The 14,477-nt window shown below is 48.5% G+C and overlaps 1 protein-coding gene across 7 annotated transcripts in view; it reads left to right on the plus strand.

Annotated features, from left to right (window-relative positions):
* LOC141946734 (uncharacterized) overlaps positions 1-14,477 on the plus strand; it is a 100,054-nt gene that overhangs the window by 41,490 nt on the left and 44,087 nt on the right. For all 7 annotated transcript variants that reach the window (XR_012629913.1, XR_012629914.1, XM_074877018.1 and 4 more), the window contains exons 3-4: positions 1,704-1,828; positions 9,284-13,008. The gene's annotated coding sequence lies outside the window, so the exon portion shown is untranslated. The remainder of the gene's footprint in view (positions 1-1,703; positions 1,829-9,283; positions 13,009-14,477) is intronic.

Genomic DNA, 14,477 nt, shown 5'->3' on the forward strand with positions numbered 1-14,477 from the left:
TGTATGCGTGCACTTCCTCCTGCAGGTGACAGGAGAGCAGAGGGTGTGGGTTTTAATCCGTGTGTGTGTGGGGGCAGCTCTGCTCATGCTGTTTGTCAGCTGGAATCCCAGCACAGGGCTCTGCGGCATCAGCCGCGTCTTCCTTTTTGCCTTCTGTCACATTCTGGAGGGAGGGAAGATGTAGCTGAGTCTTGCAATAGTAGGTCAAAACATACTGCAGCACTAAAGATCAGAGCAAAAGCTTTCTTGTACAAACACATGGTTTTATTCATCCTGTTACTTTCTTTATCAAATACTTACTTGCCTTTACAGAGCAGCTTTCAGCCCCAGGGAAAGCAAGCGTCTTGTTGGAAGGGAAGCTGGGCTAGTAACTGGAGTGGGTCACAGTTGTGGAAGAGGAGCGATCTGGACTTTTATTCCTGGCTCTGCTCTAGCCCCTTGTCCTCCAGATCTCTGTGAAGACCTTAAGAAATGAAGAGCAGAGACTGTTGTTGCATGTGTATGCAGCATATGACATGGTGGCACCCCCAGAGCATCCCGGGCACAGCAAGAAATACTGGTCATGACAATTGCGCTACGAGCAAGGATTGTTATGCTACTGAAGTGCTGCTGTTTCTGGGTGGGTGGCAGTCTGGTTAGGGTACAACCTGCTTAGGGTGCTGGAGCAAGCTCTTTTATCCAGACAAAGCTCTGCCTGGGATTCTTCAACGTCCAGACATGCAGACAGCTTATTTTTAAGGTCTCATTTGAAAGATGTCAGCTCCCCCTCCCTACTCTTCCCCAGGCAGCGAAAGCAGAAAACTAAATTTATCTGCATTGGGACAGAGAGAGCTGGAGTAAACCAGCCAGGCACTGCTCCAGATCTGCTGGGTAGAACAACTGGCACAGAGCTGTCTTTCTGTCTGAGTCTGAGGTGCTGGGGTGGCACTGACAACTACACAGTGTTTTTCATTCCAGCCCCTGGGTTTTAGAATTTACTGGAAAGTTTGCCTTGGTGGGGTGATGTTTTATCTGAGTTGGTCCCTGGGTTGATTTTTTTTTTTTTATATGTGAGGCAAAGCGGTCCCTCTGCTTTCTGGGAGAAGGGTGAGATGCTACACTCCTTGCCTGCCTTCCCAACACATTGTGAGGATGCCAGTGGAAACGGTGCTGGAGAAGATGTTGAAGCACAGCTTGCAAAGAACCCTTGTTGCTCAGGGCCTTTTCAATATCCTGTAGGTAGTGCATAGGAAGGGCAATTTTAAAGGACTCAAATATTTTCAGTTTGAGTGTAGCTGCCCCCAGCTGCCTTTTTGGGGTTATTATTGACTGATGCAGATTGGTGGAAGGGAACGCAAGGCGGATGTTTGAATGGGTGTGTGCTACACTGCTGCTGTGTGCCTGAGTTAGAGGAGACTCTTCAATGTGAGTCCCTTCCTGGGGCTCTCTGGGGGATGCACTGTGTCCAGGGTATGGGGTGGAATCTGTTTTTCCTTTTTGCCGCCTCCTAAAACTGGAGCATCCGTCTCTGTCAGGCTGCTGCTAATGAGTTAGTTAAACAGCATCTCCTTACTGGAAACTCTTTTCAGTCCAATTAAGATTTTGCAACATGTCAGTTGTGACAATAAAAGTGAATTAAGTCTCATTTCTCCTTTTTTTACGATGTTTATTAGAAGATGGGAATGTTCATTTGGAGGAGCTAATCATGGTTATTTATTTGTCAGTGGTACCAAGAAGCCCCTGCTCAGGCTAGGGACCCGTTGTGCCAGATGCTGTGTGTACTTGTGGAAGGAATGGTGGGAGCCAGCCCTGGAGAACAGATTGCCCACGCGGGAAGAACCCAGGCGAGGTAGGCAGGCTCCCGTGGCCATTCAGCTGCAGGACTTGCAAGCAGCACTTGGGAGACACTGTGAGAACCACTGAAGCCGGTGAAGATCTATTTCCACTGTGCTGCTCAGGGAAGATTGCTCTGAGCAGTAGCAGAATCTCTCCTCTGACCGCTTCTCCTCCTTGTTGCAATACCTCTGTCTTCATCAGCTGGTCCCAGAATTGCTGGGGAGCATGTGTTGGGGAGACAGGTGGGCAGGCACATTGCACGGCTGTATAAAGCCCTTTTCCTGAGGAAGCCAGGGTATAAGTGAAAACTGAAAGCTTTAACTCTGGACTACAGCTTGATGGGAAGGGTGAACTGTGGCAAGAGGAGTAGAGGAGTATCTGACAGTCCCGTGGGTCCCTTCTGTTTCAGATAGATTCTATTTCTCACCCCCAGGCCTTTGTTTGTAGGCAAAGAAGATAATGTTTAATTCATCTCCCCTCTCAAGCTGTTTTGATTCAGTGGCTTGGCCAAGACCTAAAGCAGGCTTTTTCCAGGGGCTTGGCCTGCTAGTCAAGATGCTTTCCAGCACATCTAACGGGGCAGAAGAATTATTATTTTATTGCTGTGAGGAACCCGAGCAGGAGGATGCAATAGAAAAGGCCCGTAGGAAGGTTCAGTGCACCAGCTTGTTTTCAAGGGGAGTTTGGTTTGTGCTTCTCAAAACCAGTTTACTCCATCCTTAACTGATAAGCTTAAAGGACCCAGCAACCAGGAGCAGAAATCCAAGGACATGGAGGCACAGGGACTGAGAAGCTGGCTGGGAAGGAGAAAGCTGTGTGCCCTATTGCTGATCTTCCCCTCCCGTCTGTCATGCAGAGACCCAAGACCAGAGTCAACCCTCAGTGCCTCCCCCTGCAAGAGGAGACCCCACACCATCGCTGGAGGAAGGGGGAGGGTCTGACCCCCCTTGCTCTGGGGTTTGGCAGGGTCGTGTGGGGAGGAATGTGCCACGAGCAGGCTTTACTGAAGGTAAAGGGGAAGCATTGAGGACAGCGAGGACAATTGTCCTGTAGGTCACTGCAGTCCTATGCTGGGATCAGTCATGACAGCCAACAAGCTGCTGGGCTCTGTCCCTAGCCTGTGTTTTGGACTTCCAGATGTCTGACTTCCAGCTTGCCCTCTTGCCTGGCTCCTGGGCTCCTTTGTCAGGACTTTTTGCTCTGTACTGTTGGCGCTCATGAACATCATCCGGACACCGCATCCATCCTTGGCTCTAGCCTCGTGTAAACACGGGTTTGGGTTGCCTGTGAGGGCCGTCATGGTGGGGACAGAAGCAGGGGGCTTTGAAGATCATACTGGATGGGAGAAGGGAGAAACCTGGGGTAGGCGAGGCTGCAGCAGGACATGCTGCCTGGCTCCCTGACTCCCTTGGCAGGATTGCCAGGCTGCCATGAGCTGATAACAGCCAGTCCACATGCGGGACTGAGACCTCCAGGCTGAGCTCCTCCTTACTGCCACATGAGTACAACGTGCTGGGGCTCTTCTCTGTCCACCAGCCCACCGTGCCACACTGCAGAGGGCTGAATCTTCATCTGTATCAGAGGGAAAGCATTCTTCTTCTTTCAGTCCTGCAGCTGTTGATGTTTTGAAGCTAAGAAAACATTTAAATGATTAAAAAAAAAAAAGCCTTGGTTTATCAAGGGAGCTTCTAATGAGCAGAAGGGGAGGGGGAACAGACACAGGAAGGGCAGCAGAGACTAACAGCCTGGCAGAGCACTTGTCATCTTGACAACACAATAAGTTTCAAACTGGGCTCACTCTTGACGTTTGCCTGAAGGTATATTTAACTAGTGCGGGAGATGCTGGAGCAGAAGTGTGCACCTTTGAGCCCAAGGAAGCCTCGGTGGGGGTTAACCAGGTTTTAGAAGCAGGGAGATGGGCTCCGAATGGAAAATGTGCCTCCTTCCCTCCCTCTCTGTCTGTGTGTAGCCAGACTGAAAGGCTGTGCTCGCAGCTTGGTGAGAGAGGATGCTAATGAAGCGTGAACCGGCTGTGCTCAGTGGCGGCTCCCGTGCTATCTGCCACCAGCCTGCCTGCCTGCCCACTTCTTCCTTTCATTCTTTCTGTATTTGCGTGTTGTGTTTGACAAATGGAAATGTGGGCTTCTCTTTGAAGCAGGAGGGATGGCAAACAAGCAGATAGGATGGGAGCTCAAATTTTCCTTTCCCTGGGGCTAGGATAAATTGTCAGAGGATGCACAAGGCCTCTGGGGGGGATTTACAGTCTTTGGGACCTTGGGGCTGATTGGAGACCCTGGGTTTTGCAGGTCCAGTGGGGTGCAAAGAAGGTGTCTTTGACTGGCTCCTAATTGCCCAGAAATCCTTACTGTTTTTTTTTTTCCAGTCCCTGACCACAGGCTCTGACCTGGAGTGCGTTGTGCTCCAGGGCTGCTGCTGCTCTCTACAGGATCCTGAGCCCCCAATCCTTCTCACCCCAGAGCTTCCAAAACTCACCTCCCACCTCCCTCAAACTCGCTCCAGCTCTCCCTGCCGGAGCAAGACCTGCTCCATCTCTCCTTGTCCAGGTACCCCTGCTCTTTCCCCCCCTGGCCCCTGGCACTTACCTCCCTTTCTTCTCCCAACTTTCAGTGCTTCAACCAGGCCCTTGCTCACTTTCTGTCCCCATACTCTCTGATGTGGGATTTTAGAAGCCAAGATACGAACTGTGTTTCCAGAAAGTGTGAAATGGTGCCTACAGTCCACAGGCTTGTGTGGCATCCTTGTTACATGCGCACAGGAGTGGAAGGCATCCTCTCCCCAAACTCTCCTGCTACCAAAATAGTCCAGGAGAGCAGGATGCTTTATGTCTGGTCCTGTGTCACGAGAAGTTTCTGTGGCAGAGCTTAGGGCTGATGCATTGACATTGGATGCTGCTGAAAATGGACGTGGTTTTGTTTCTTTTATAGTGAGTGACTTTTGGGCATTTCTGAGAAGCAGACTCCTAAACAGGAGACAGAGCAAGCTGGGCATATGAGATGAGGGTCGTGCAATGAGCCAGAGCATCTGCTGTCTTGGAGAGGTCTGAACCATCCTCTTGTTGCTTTCATCACGTCCCCAGGCATCTCGTGGGGATGTGATGTCATCCGTGTGCACAGAAACATCTGGAAGGGTGCAATAGCAAATCTGCGTTTGTATTGGCCCTGCAGAACAAAGCCAGCCACCTTCCAACATCAGTTATAGCAGGAGGAGATTGAAATACCGTGTTAGAAACTGGAGTGGGGGCCCTGCCCAGGAGTCTTGCCTGGAAATGGGTGTCTGTGGCAGTATGGGGAATGGGCTAAAATCAGGGATGTTAGTCCACGCTCATCTCTTGCAGCAGTATGGTTTTATCTTCCTTTCCAGATTGGCTTTAAGATATGGGGAAACGTTGATGTTCTTCCCACAGGAGAGATTTGCTGAGGTCCTTAGCTGGTACAAATCAATCAGGCTCTAACTCACAAAGCACCCTATGGGGACACAACTTCGATAGGAACCTTCCCTCTGAAGTTTGATATTATTTCCTTTTCTTCCAGCCACATATTTGCCTCTCTTCATCACAAAAACAAAAGCTGTGACAAAGCCTGGTGTATCCCGGGAGCTGGTCCCCACCTCTCTTGTCCCAGTCTTTGTGCCCTCCATCAGAAAACCATGAATCATCACCTCTTGGCTCCACCAGCCTTGTAATTTTTTTTTTCTCCTCCTCATCTCCCCACCCCAGCTGGGGTGAAGAAACGAGAAAGCAAATAAGAATAAATACCTCCAGCCATAAAAGTGAAATAAATCAATACCTCTTCTCTGAAGCTAGAGATGCTTAATAGGCAAGGATCACTGCCAGATTGTAAAAAATGTGTTTAGTGTGCTGCTGGGGCAAGTTTAACCCTTGGACATAAACAGCTGAGCAGCTTCTCTCACCTCTGAATTAAATAACTTTAACTGCAGAGGGCTGTGATTAATAGAGGTGCCGCTGGTTGGGATGCACGAGGTATTTTGTGCCTGTGGATCATCTGGGCAATTGCCTGGGAGGGAGAAGTCATTGCCAGGTCCCTTCTGCAGGCACGGCGATGCTTTTTTCATGAAGGGACAGCTCTATTTGCATGTAAGGTAGCTCCTGGGTGCTGGGCTGAGCTGGTGGGACTTAAGCTGCCCTTCCCAGGAATTAAGGACCTTTCCAGCTCGCCCCACTGCCTTTCTGTGGTGGGAATGCAGAGGAGCAAAGCTAGGATGAGGCAACCCTGTCTAAACAAACTTGATATTGCCCATGCTGGGGAAGAGCTGAAGGAAATTCATGTTCCAGATGCCTGGGGCTTTCTCAGCATGCAAGTGAGAGTGCCTGAGTGCCTGAGGGAATGAGAACAACTGCCCTGGAGGGATAATCTGTTGCAGGGGGGATATGGGAAGTTTAGTCTGTTTTCTTTGCAGGGCCACTCTCCTCCAAACCCTGGAGAGATTTGGTTATCCTGCCCAGCTCTCCAGCATGCGGTTCTTTTCTTTCCCTGGCCTACAGAGCTGGAGAACAGAGTAAATCACGTGTGTCCCAAAGCTGTTGTGAGGAAGGGCTGGGACTTCAGTCCCAGTCTCTAGGATTTTTTAAAAATTTTTTCATTTTCCTTCCAGGAGAGCGTATCCTGGGACTTTCATAACTTTCTGGTCAGTGTTTTCTCCAAAGAGTATGAGGCAGCAGGATGACGAGATGCAGCCGAGGTTGGAGTAACAGGGATTGTAGGAAGCCCCGGTGAGATGTTCCTGGTGGGCTGGGGGATGCGTTAGCACTGCGGTCAGCTGGTTTGGTGAGACCACATCAGGAATAATGGGGATGCTCTGGCCACTCTTTCTGAAGACCAATGAAGTCAAATGGGAGCAGGTTTGAAGGAGCCCACAGAGAAATTCAGAGGCGCAAAATTCCCATCACACTTAGAGTTTGGCTTTGCAAAATCAAGGCTGAGAGGTGATGTGCTGTGTGTATACTGGAGCAGAAATACTTGGTAGGGAGAACTATTTAGAGTAAGCAGATGTTGGCACAAAACCAGCTAGTTATGGGCTGGCCATGAACTTGGGAGCCTGGTGACAAGCAGAAGGCTCCTGCATGTTAGAGCAGAAAGGTGCTGATCCCTTCCAGTGGTCAGAGCAAGGAAGCACTGGGACTGGTTTAAAGCGAAGCTGATCAGGAGTGATTATTTGATGTAACTTGGCATTGCTCAGAGGCTGGATGCAGGGACGTGGGGTTTCTTGCTAGTCTTATTTATGATGGTCTGTGTGCCTTTTGTTGGGGCTAGGAGCTCAAAAATAGCTATTTCAAGAAGCAGCTTTAGAGTTAGTTTCCCACAAAGCCTTCCTGCACCTCTATAAGCTATTTGTTCGCTCAGCACACAGACTCGGTTAAGTGCTGCCTGGCACGCAAATGTTTTCCTGAACTAGAGCAGAAGCCTTTTGCTGAGAAGAGCCACGTGATGGAAGTTAACTTTGTATTTAGGAGCTGGGGGTATCTGGCACGGCTCTTACAAAGCCAGCTGGTTTCCGTGCAAAAGGACAGCAGGCTGTTCTAGGAAAGGTGGTCCTAGAAACACTTGTTTTTGTTTTGATATTTCCTCATGTGTAGAGGAAATTACATCTCTTGCTAACATACCTGTGGCAAGCAGAGGTTATGGGGGTTATTAAAGTAGCAATGGAAAAGGCTATTCCAAATTAGTATGATTTTGCTCTCCTCCCAAGGGGAGTATTGCCCTTGGTTGGGACAGGACAAACAGGTTGAGGTCATGGTTGGCATAAAATGGGGCAAGATTTGTCCCGTCACTTGTGCCAGACCTTCTTTGTGGACAGGAGGGGAGAAGCCTGGGTCTTAGACCAAAAAAAAAGAGCTTTTACTGACTCTTGATACCTTGCCTCTACCTTGCTCTTCTGTCTGTCAGGCGGCTCCTACTCTTCTCTGCCAGATTCCAGACTTTCCAGATTGGACCTGAAAGTCCTTGTAGTTAAAGCAGGCAGAGTCCCTGGTAGCTCTCCGCACCTAAATCCACCTCTTGTTCTCAGTCTCTCAATCCACTCAGGTACAAAGGGTGGACGACATTGCCTGACCGAGGTCTGTAAGAGCCTACTTGTCTCCAAGACCCCATTTTTTTGGGTGAGGTGTTGTCCCATGGACATCAAATATCTGCATGGCTTTACATGCATCATTCCTTCCTTGTGCCCTCCTCCACCTTCAAACGTGGGAGAAAATACTCTTGGTGGTGCCTGGAGAGCTGTTTGTGAAAGTAAGACCATGGAAGAGCTGGTGAATTGCTTTTCTGCCCAAGGCGAGGAAAGTGCTCCCGGCAGGGTAATGAATTTCCCCGAGAGCTCCCCCAGCTGAGGGTGATCGCCCTGACTTTATGGAGTGTGTAGTGTCTCCCCTGTAATGGCTGTGAGTCCCCCTCCCAGCCAGCAGAACACTGCAGCTCACCCGTGGGATGGAGAGCGTATGTGCCTGTGTTTAAAGGTAGTAAAACGCTTTGTGGAAGAAAGCTCCGGCCATTACACGTGCCAACAGGAACGCTCCCAGCACTTCAGCTTCCTTGGCATAAAATCACAGCGGCGGGTAAATCCTGGAGAAATAAAACGAACCCAATCGAATTAGCCCAGGACCATGTGCAGGAGGTGGGGAATGTTTTCGTGGTTTTTCATCCTCTCTTGCGGGTACCAAATCACTGTGGATAATTTTTCAGCTTGCCGCAGTTCAAACCAGCACGGGGTCCTTGTTGATTAATCCTAATGAGGGAGAGAGGCCAGCTCTTTGATGGTCTAACAGTACTCTTGAGTTTCCTGAAATGGTAAGAAAAGGCACCGACTGTTCTTTATGGGGTGTCCTTTTGCTTCCTCCCCAGACTTTCTGATGCTGTGTCTGAAGGCGCAGATCCCACTAATGTCAGCCGGCGCTGGGCTGGGTGGGCTCTGGCTTGACAGCTCCCCCGGGGCAGGAGCTGCCACCCGGGCTGGGATTTCTCCGGAGGCTGGGAAGTAGCTGCCAGGCCGGATCTGGGATGGGGGAAGGGCAAGACTTAGTTTCTTTCAGCATCTGAGGGTGGATTAAGTGGAGCGTTCCTTGTTAGCTAATTGAAACAGTCAAAATGTCAAATGAGGCATTTCAATAATAGTGATGTTAGGAGCTTTACGTTTTTATTTCTTTCCCTCTCTTTTGTATTGTGCCTTCAAGACATAGGGACCAAAGTCCCTGCCTCTACAGAAACCCTCTTAAAGAGGGGCTTCAGGGGGGATGGGGCAACAACAGAAGCCGTTTTAATCCCCTCCAATTCCAACATTATTGTGTTTCAGCAAATATTTTGCAAAAGGATTTTCAGGCTGAACTTCAAACAGGCAAATGCCTCACTCCAGTGACTCGGGGAGCTTTGCAAATTTAGAAAAGAAAATGAAGATTGTTTTAGCTGACATTTAAACCTCTTCTCTTCTCTTTTCCCAGCCTGTCAGGAAGCTTCATACACTTCGGGTCAGACGTCCTTTCCCTGAAGAAGAAAAGGCTATTTATAGCCAGGTAGGACCATAACAGAGAAATCTCCAGGCTGCAGTACCTGTCAGGTGAGGTTACTGATGGCCCCAATAGTAACAGCCAACCTGGAACACATTGCAGGAATGCAAAAAGGTGAGGGTCCAGCCCTGGGCCACACAGGGGGATCTAGCCCAGGTAATTTGGCCTCCTTCCTTGAGGGTGAAGGTAGGCTTGGCTGGAGCATGGTATTTTCTTGGCAAATGTTTCCCTTATGGCTCGCTGTGCTTTGTTGCCCTTCTGAATCTTGGGGAGTGCTGATACAGAAAGATCTTGAAGTGTGGTCTGGATCATTCCTGTCCCTTGAGGAGATAAGGAAGGGGTTAACTACAAATGCCAAACCCAAAGAAAAATAGCTCATCACACCAGAGGCTGTGGCTTGCCTGCCCTGGGTGGTTAGGAGCTCCGGAGGGGCTGATGGGGCATCTGGCTGCAGGTCTTGGTTCCTCCTTGCTCCCTCTCAGCCAGGGCTGAAACCAGGCCAGCGATGCTGAGCAGTGAGCAGCTGTCTGGGCTGTGGTTGGAGCAGTTTACTCCCAGGGATTAGAGTGATTGGGGTTTCTTAAGGTAAAGGCAGCTTGTAAAGGAAAAGAAGTGTGTCTGGGGACAGCAGAGCTCTGCCACAACCTGATCTTACCCACGACTTGTTCTACACAAAGAGTTTTTGTTTGCACATCACCTCTGATCCACCACTGGTCCAGAAGGAGGGGAAGGGGCTGGGTGGCTCTGCTGCAGCCTGTGGGGAGCTCACCGTGTGGGGCTGGGGCAGGGGAGTGGGGTTGTGCTTGCCTTGGGTGGCTGATGAGGCTGCATAGGAGGTTTTGGCATAAGCATTTCTGCAGCCTGAGCTCTGGGGCTTGCTCTGAGGCCCCGGATATGACACTGAGGGCATTCTGATGTAGCACAAGGTAGCTGGAAGCTGAAGGAAGGTTGGCATCAGGCTCATGTAGTCCTGCGGCTGTTATTTCTGTGCGGTGTTGGCTCACTGGACTATAGTGTGGAAACCTCTGATGAGCTTAAACTAGACCTGGGAGCATCTCCCATGGCACAGGTCCATGCCTTCTCCTTTTGGCCGATGTGGGCCGATCTCTTTCTGTGTTTTCCCATGTCTCCCTAGATTTTAAGGGAAGGAAATCCAGGTGTGGTGCCTGGAGAGGGAGCCATGATGTGGTCTGGCCAAGAGTCCTGGTTTAACCGTAAGGGTGTGGGGACCCATTCTCTGTGGAATGGGGGTGTAGGCACCACACAGAGCTGTGTGGGGTGCTGCAGGCACACTTCATGGAGGAAAACCTCGTGAGGTAAGGAGTTACAAAAACGCTCTTACAGACCACATCTCATGGAGGTGAGACCCAGAGAGATCTTCCCTGGAGATGGCAGGTGACTCTCGGCTGATGTTGCTCCTCTGGGCTGTGTAGAAGTGGAAGAGCACAGGACTCTGTGCAGGATGATGTTGTGGAGCACATCAGGCTTGCTCTGGCTGCACTGCTGGCTCTGCTCCCATGTCCTTTCCAATACCAGCCCCAGCAGTGCCCCTAGACCTGAGCTGCCCGAGTTTTCATGATCCCCAGAAAGGAAAACAACAAATCTTGTACGTGGTGAGCTCTCCATCATGGTTTTCCTGCCATCTGCCCACCCCGGTGGATGTTAACAAGCTAGTAGATCTAGACCTGCTGTGCCTTGATAGAAAGATTTATTTTTAGGACCTTGATATTTAAAATGATCTGTTATAATTTCATGCTTAAATAACACTAAATAATGTTCCCTGTTTGCACAGTGTAATTGGAAGAGGCGAATAAACCAAACAAACCAGCTATGACTGAGCTTCCTTAGTATTTTCGAACTGAAACAAACAGTAAAAAACAAGGGCTTGGCCAATTTAACACTTTGGGGGTATTTTCTAGTTTGCATTCCACTTTTTCATTTTCACAGGCCAAGAAACACAAGAGCTTTAAAGAGCCAGTGGCTTCTTCCCAAAGAATACTCAGTTGGTCTTAGACTGGAAAAAAAAAGAAAGAAAAAAAATTAAAAGTGAACTTATTGTTTGTTTTTTAGGAACTGGCAGGGCTAATGACTCTGGAAGTGCCATGGGATTTTATGCGAGTGGAGAAAAGACTTAGAAAATATTCAGCAAGTTCATTTAGGCTCCTTTCATGCTTCTCAAATCCTGAGGCGGCTTTATTGCTGCTTTATGTCAATTTGACACTGCTTGATTTCACCGTCGCTCTCGATTTTACTGCGATGGTATTGCTGTGCTCGATGCGGAGCGGGTCCCACACTGATCATATCTCTAACATCCCATGTAACCTGCGTGGGCTTTTAGGTGATTGAATTAAAGCTTCGGGATTCGGGTGACCCTATTTGGGGATAGGAAGTTCAGGCCAAGCTGACGTTATCTGTGCAAAGCCACAGGAGCATCGTCTAAGTGAAGAGATTTTGTGATTAGTCATGAATGTGTTGTGTTCCCTTCTGGAAAACTGCCATTGGAGAGGGAATATAACCTGGACTTTTGAAGCTGCTGCACGTCAACTCATCAGTGAGTCTTTTGCTGAAGGATCCCTCCTGTTAGAAGGGTGAGAGTAACTTTTTCCCTCTATGTCCCCATGCTTAGATGCCCCACGGAGCAACGTTCCCACAGGTTCAGGCTGTGACAGCGATGGCACTGAGACCCCTTAGCAGCCCTGCGTTCTGCTCTCGGTTCTTTCCTTTCCCTCCAGTGCCCTGTCCTCCCGCTGTCCCGCCTGTCCTGGGGGGAGCTGGCTTCCCCCCAGTGCCTCCCCTCCTTCCAGGCTGGTGAAGTCCTCCTCCATCTTCCCCTCCCTCTGCTCCCCCCACCCCTCCGTTTCACAGGAGCCTCGGCTCTGTTTGTGCCCACATTAGCATTTCTGCTGACTGCAAGGATTGGTTTAATTTCATGGGTGTCATTTCCTTCAAGAAATCTCTCTCTGAGCAGCAGCCCGACGAATGCTTGATAAAACATACTTTCCTACGGTAATGATTTTATGGACCCATAAGTCATGAATTTATTATGATCTCAGCCCCTGCTGCTGATTGCTGTAAAATGCAAAGTAATTAACAGCAAGCGGTAGCAGCTATTCCCACCTGGTAGCGTGTTCTTGGGTACGCTGATGGGTTTGATTAAAGTAATGGCTAAAGTGTACAGCCCGGCTGTAAAATATTAGCATGATTAATGCAGTATCCTAAATAAGAAACAAAACTAATGGGCATGGTTTAAGGAATTAAAAATATATATACATTCCTCTCCCTCCCTCTAGCTATTGTTCTGGCTCATTTATGCTTTCTTTTCTGTTAAATAATGTATGGGCTTGAGGGCCAGGGGGCAGGCTAGAGATGCATATTGCAGTTTCATAACATCTTAAGTGCTTGTGTTAATTTTTCACTCCTCCCTTCTCTTTCTCCTCAACCTGCCATCTCCCATCGGATAGGGGGAGAAAGATAATCAAGTTTCCTGAACTTGGCTTGAAGTCAGATGTGATCTGATTTGGATTGCAGACAGCCCCGGGAAGTGGCTCGGAGGCAACTTGCAGAGTTGGACTCGGTTTCTGGCCTCACAGAAGAGAAACCCTGATGCTGTGTTCACATTCCCATGACTGGGAGTGATCTCCGGTCTGTCTCAACAGCCTGTAAGTTTTTTGCACATGAAGAATAACCACGTCTGTCCAGAAACTGCAGTGCTTCTGCTGAGAAAAGAATGCTTTTTCTTTTCTTTTTCTGAACAGCTTGAAAAAAGCAGTGACTGGATTTGAGTGAAAAGTTAGCGAAAATAAGACTCAAGATAAAATAACCCATGTCAGAGTTCTCCGCACCCCCCCTCCCAGAACCGTGATAAATTCGATTTCTGGCATTTTTCAATGGGAAAGTTCAGAAATTACTTGGGTTTGTGGATGAGAAAAAAATATAAGATAGAGATTTTTTTTTTCATGTCAAACACCTAGAAAAATTTATTTGGAAAGGGAGAAAATACCTGATTGAGAAAAAAAAAAAAGGCCTTTTTGACCTGCACATTTTGATCAGTTCTTCTCTTGCAATTTCTAAAGATGCATACAACAATGTCATCTAATTCCCTGTGATCTGCCTCTAACTTTTCAGGTGTATTGATCTGCTCTAGTTTATGAAGCTACCGACTATTGGAAGGAAGAGTTTATAAATAACTACAGAGAAACGGGCCTCCATATTACAGGAGTTCCAGCTGTTCAGCTTTTGTTTATCGCACAACACGCATTTTTTTGGAACTTTTCTTAACCAGGAGATTGCAAAAGGGAGCTCAGTGTGCCAATGTCACCGAGAATTGTTGAGTTGTATTGTACTGTGCAATGGTGTTTTCTCCCTCTTGGGATGGAGATGTTTCTGGGTTTGTTTTTCTAGATAAGATATAAACTCAGTAGTGGTTCTGCTAGTAAATACAAGTAGCCCCAAGCTCCAGAATATGTCTTGTTGGTCCCTCCAGTAATTTGACAAAATATCTTTCCAGCAACCTCCTGAAATTACAACATGAACAATCTTGTTGATCCTTCAGTATCTGGAATAGTTGTGGCAAAGGGATGCTGGGCTCTGTCAATAACTCTGCAGGGCAGCCAGGTCTCTGCCACCGTTGGCGTGGGTTTTAGGTGTCTCACCCATGTTCAGTGGTGGTCAAAACAGGAAGAGACGTGTGACCAGGAGGGTGAGAATTATGTTCTCTCTCTAAAATTGCCACCAGTGGAGTTGTGACCACCTTCTCTTGGGAAGGATATCGGAAAACTCAAAAAGATACAGGCCATGATCAAAGGTGTAGGGGAGCTTCCATACAAGGAGAGATTAAGCAGATTGAGATGTTGGTTGAGTAAAGCGGCAGCTGGGAAAGGGCTGTAGTCAAGGCACGTACAGTCCAGAGTGGGGTAGAAGAGGTTGCACAGGTGATTGTTTGCAGTGGCTTGTGATTCAAGTTCTGAGGGATATCTGGTGAACTCATTAAGCAGAAGGTTTAAAGAAAAGGAAGGGAAGACCATTTGTCCAAAGTGTGTAATTACATATGTATTTCATCACCACGTGCTGCTGTGGAGTCCAAAAGAGGAGAACAAATGTGAAGTGGGACTAGATCGTCACAGAAGGC

Source organism: Strix uralensis, chromosome 8 (genome assembly GCF_047716275.1).
Source record: "Strix uralensis isolate ZFMK-TIS-50842 chromosome 8, bStrUra1, whole genome shotgun sequence".
In the NCBI taxonomy this organism is placed as follows: Eukaryota; Metazoa; Chordata; class Aves; order Strigiformes; family Strigidae; genus Strix; species Strix uralensis.